Genomic DNA, 5,116 nt, shown 5'->3' on the forward strand with positions numbered 1-5,116 from the left:
CAGGGAGCTACAATCCCACATGGCACATCCTGAAAATACTGAGCCTGTGCTCCATAACTTGAGAGTCTGTGTGTTGCAATGAAAGAGCTCACATGATGCAGTAGAGATCCTGTGTCCTCCAACTAAGATCTAGTGCAGCAAAATAAAATTTTTAAAGACAAAATTTTTGATTTTTAAATTATTTTTAAAAATTAGAAAAATTTCTTTAAAAAATTAGATAAAAGAAACTGTGAGGCTACACTTATATTCCAGATTTCCTCTTCTGTTTCCCTGTTATGTTATTTCTTAATACCTCTGAGAGCTAATCATAAAAAAAAAAGTAAAAATAAATAATTTTTTAAAATTCAAAACAAATTAAACAAAACCAGGGGGAAAAAAAGTCAATGCTTAGATCCCATTCTGGTTCCACCAGTCAGAAGTGAGCCCAAGAACCAGTATTTTAACTCCTTCCTGTTGGTTCTAATGTGCAGCAAGGCTGAGAATCCCTGCTCTAAAAGGTGTCACAGTGAAAGGCATGAGTTCCTCTTGTTTTTGGAGTGTAGGTGGCCCAACAGAAAATATACAGCCTAAAAGGAAATCAAGTAGCTATAAAATAGCCTGTGGGGAAAACTAGCAACTATATTTCCTCTCTCAGCATGAAATTAGCCATTTCCCCTCTGATTTTGAAGTAGCTTACAGTGAGGACTTCCTTAATTATTTAATTGGAAATACAAAAGAGTGAAATGGAGTCTAACTCAATCGGGCAATAAGCATTTGGTGAGCACCTGCTGAGAGCTGGGCACAGCGCCTGGCAGCCAGCAGCCAGATCTAATGCAGCTCCTGTCTTTAGCCAGCAAGCCCTTGGGGGGCCGTCAGAACAGCAAAGCAGTGCGGGGAGGGCAGTGACAGACACCTGTCCCGAAGGTCCCAGAGTCCAGAGATGGTGGAACACTGCATTTTATTCAGTGGTGTCTGTGTTCTCAGAGACGTACACCCTGGATGGATATCCCTTCTAAATCAGCAAGCCCGCAGGGCTCACGGCAGCCAGCCCCTATGAATGTAGTCAGCCTGGGCTCCCAGATGCCCGAGAGGACTCTTGCTGTCCTTTTCTGTTTCACTGGTTCTTGGTGAAATGAGAAACACTTCATGTTTTGAGTTTTTTCAAAACTCTTGGGGTTAAAATATCCTTTCTTTTCTAAACTGATCATAGAATTTAGTTTTGACAATATCAAAAGCACAACATGGAAGTTGTGAGTTAAGTTTTATTTGGGGCAAAATGAGGACTGCAGCCCAGGAGACAGCACCTCAGATACCTCTGAGAAACTGCTCCAAAGAGGCAAGGGAGACAGTTTAGTATAGATATATGATTTTTGTGAAGGGGGAATACATGCAATAAAGCACTCATTTTTCCAAAAGTTTTTTTCACTAGTCTCATGAGGCTTTTGCTAGTCACGAGGAACAGTCATCACCATGAACAATTTTATTGGTTTTCTAGATATGAGGAGATACAAGAATTGGGCTCATAAAATCAGCTCCTGAAAATATCTAACTATCTGAAGACCTGTTTTGCCAGTTTTTCCCTGAGCACAGAGTGCCTCATTTCTGCTGTCCACCCTTCAGAGTGTGTTGAAAATCTGCAGCTGCAGCAGCATATGATTTAATCCTTATAGAGGCAGATGGCAACTGACAATTGTAGTTGACACTAATGTCTTGATGTACCAAACCACAGGCTTCCCAGGTGGCACTAATGGTAAAGAATTCACCTGCTAATGCAGGAGACACAAGAGACACGAATTCCACCCCTAGGTCAGGAAGATCCCCTGGAAGTGGCAACCCGCTCCAGTTTTCATGCCTGGGAAATTCCAAAGACAGTCAAATCTATACTGTTTCCCCAATAACTTTGGGGGATATTTCACTGGTTTCCAAAACCTGGGAACAATCACTCTAGGACAATGACCTAGGGCCACATATGAGCAGGAATCTCTGGAAATGTCACCTTCTGCACCCAGACTTGTCCACCCACAGGCTCCTGAATGAACTGCGTGACACACATAAGTTGTCAGCTCTTTGAAAGAGGATATCTATGTTTTGGAGCATTGTTGTTGTTCAGTCGCTTGGCAACCCCTGGACTGCAGCACACCAGGCTTCCCTGACCCTTCACTATCTCCTAGAGTTTGCTCAAACTCATGTCCATTGAGTCGGTGATGCCATCCAATCATCTCATCCTCTGCTGCCCCCTTCTCCTTCTGCCCTCAATCTTTCCCAGCATCAGGGTCTTTTCCAATGAATCAGCTCTTTACGTCAGGTGACCAAAGTATCAGAGCTTTTGCTTCAGCATTAGTCCCATCAATTAATATTCAGGACTAATTTCCTTTAGGACTGACTGGTTGGATCTCCTTGCAATCCAAGGGACACTCAAGAGTCTCCTCCAACACTACAGCACAGTTCGAAGCATCAGCCTTCTTTATGGTCCAACTCTCACATCCACACCTGACTGCTGGAAAAAACCATAGCTTTGACTAGACGGAATTTTATCGGCAAAGTGATGCTTTTTAGTACATTGTCTAGGTTGGTCATAGCTTTTCTTCCAAGGAGCAAGCGTCTTTTAATTTCATGGCTGCAGTCACTGTCAGCAGTGATTTTGAAGCCCAAAAAAATAAAGTCCGTTGCTGTTTCCATTTTTTTCTCCACCTATTTGCCATGAAGTGATGGGATCAGATGTCATGATCTTAGGTTTTTGAATGTTTTTTGAATGTTGTGAGTTTTAAGTCAGCTTTTTTACTCTCCTCTTTCACCTTCATCAAGAAGCTCTTTAGTTCCTCTTCCCTTTCTGCCACTATTTGTTCAGAATTGCTGAACTGGGTATTTTCAGGTGTTTATTGGAAACAAATAAATACAATTTTGTACTATGTAAAGTAGAAAATGAGCATAATTTTGCTACTAATGGAACCTGGACTTCTGGGACTGGACACCCTTGACCAAACCAGGAGAGAGGGCTACAGAGTTGGCCTTTGCCACCCTACATATGCAATGCTGTCCCATCGCGGAGGTGGCCCTTTGTAAGCAATTCAGATCAACTGAGAAAGGGGCTCACCCATGACATTAGTGGCTACTAGTATATCAAAGTAACACTACTTCAATAAAAAAAAAATTGTCCTTGAGTAGATAAGAACCTGACAAGGACAAAAAAAATTATAATCAAGTTATGAAAAAAGAGAACAGTAAGAAACCCTAAGAGATGCCCCTGCCTTTTCTCTGACTGCCACCAGGCTCTTCCAGTTCTACCCCCTTTTTTCTGTGGCCACTTCTCTAGTTCCACAGCTGCCTCCAGTGTAGTTTCCAGCCCTGGGGGCAGATGGACCAGCCCTACCAACATCTGGAAGGAAATGTAAACCCTGGATTAACAATCCTGGAGTTAACAATCCACGGATGGAGTCTTCATACCATCCATGAAGGCAGAAAATTTGAATACCAGCACCAAAAGGAACCATCCACTCAGCAATTCAACGCTCAGTTGTAGATGTGTCTTGTGGCAAAAGTAAAGTCCGATGCTGTAAAGAACAATATTGTATAGGAACCTGGAATGTTAGGTCCATGAATGAAGGTTAACTGGACATGGTCAAGCAGGAGATGGCAAGAGTGAACATCGACATCTTAGGAATCAGTGAACTAAAATGGACAGGATTGGGTGAATTTAATTCAGATGACCATTATATCTACTACTGTGGGCAAGAATTCCTTACAAGTAGAAATAGAGTTGCAAAAGTCAACAAAAGAGTCCAAAATACAGAACTTAGGTACAATCTCAAAAACAACAAAATGATCTTGCTTCATTTTTAAGGCAAACCATTCAACATCACAGTAATCCAAGTCTACACCCTAACCACTAATGCCAAAGAAGCTGATGTTGAATAGTTCTAGGAAGACCTGGGAACTTCCCTGGTGGCTCAGAGGTTAAAGCGTCTGCCTCCAATGCAGGAGACCTAGGTTCAATCCCTGGGTCGGGAAGATCCCCTGGAGAAGGAAATGGCAACCCACTCCAGTATTCTTGCCTGGAGAATCCCATGGATGGAAAAGCCTGGTAGGCTACAGTCCATGGAGTTGCAAAGAGTTGGACACGACTGAGCGACTTCACTTTCACTTTCAGTTTCAGGAAGACCTACAAGACCTTCTAGAACTAAAACTAAAAAAAGATGTCATTTTCATCAAAGGGGATTGGAATGCAAAAGTAGGAAGTCAAGAGACACCTAGAGTAACAGGCAAGTTTGGCCTTGGAGTACAAAGTGAAGCAGGGTAAAGGCTAACAGAATTTTGTCAAGAGAACACACTGGCCATAGCATACACCCTTCTTCCAACAAGACAAGAGACAACTCTACACATGGACACCACCAGATAGTCAATACTGAAATCAGATTGATTATATTCTTTGCAGTGTGTTCTCTTGACAAAACTCTGTTAGCCTTTGCAGCCGAAGATGAAGAAACTCTATACAGTCAGCAAAAACAAGACCTGGAGCTGACTGTGGCTCAGATCATGAGCTCCTTATTTTAAAATTTGGCCTTAAATTGAAGAAAGTAGGGAAAACCACTAGGCCATTCAGGAATGAGCTAAATCAAATCCCTTATGATTATACAGTGGAAGTGACAAATAGATCTGTTAGACAGAGTGCCTGAAGAACTATGGACAGAGGTTCATAACATAATACGAGAGGCAGTGACCAAAATCATTCCAAAGAAGAAGAAATGCAAGGAGGCAAAGTGGTTGTCTGAGGAAACTTTACAAATAGCTGAGAAAGAAGAGAAGCAAAAAGCAAGGAAGAAAGAGAAAGATAAAATTGGAGATATCACAGGAACATTTCATGCAAAGATGGGCATGACAAAGACAGAATCAGTAAGGATCTAACAGAAACAGAAAAGATTGAGAAGAAGTGGCAAGAATACAGAGAGAAACTATACCAAAAAAGGCCATAATGACCCAAATAACCACATTGGTATGGTCACTCACTTAGAGCCAGACATCTGGGAGTATGAAGTCAAGTGGGTCTTAGGAAGCATTACTACGAACAAAGCTAGTGGAGGTGATGGAATTCCAGCTGAGCTTTTTCAAATCCTAAAAGATGATGCCGTTAAAGTTATAT

The 5,116-nt window shown here is 41.9% G+C and overlaps 1 non-coding gene across 1 annotated transcript; it reads left to right on the forward strand.

Moving 5' to 3' along the window:
* The first annotated feature begins 3,915 nt into the window (after positions 1 to 3,915).
* Positions 3,916 to 3,987, forward strand: TRNAW-CCA (transfer RNA tryptophan (anticodon CCA)). The gene has a single exon. It is a non-coding gene; the product is annotated as a tRNA-Trp (tRNA).
* The last annotated feature ends 1,129 nt before the right edge of the window (positions 3,988 to 5,116 follow it).

Source organism: Bos javanicus, chromosome 1 (genome assembly GCF_032452875.1).
Source record: "Bos javanicus breed banteng chromosome 1, ARS-OSU_banteng_1.0, whole genome shotgun sequence".
Classification (NCBI taxonomy): Eukaryota; Metazoa; Chordata; class Mammalia; order Artiodactyla; family Bovidae; genus Bos; species Bos javanicus.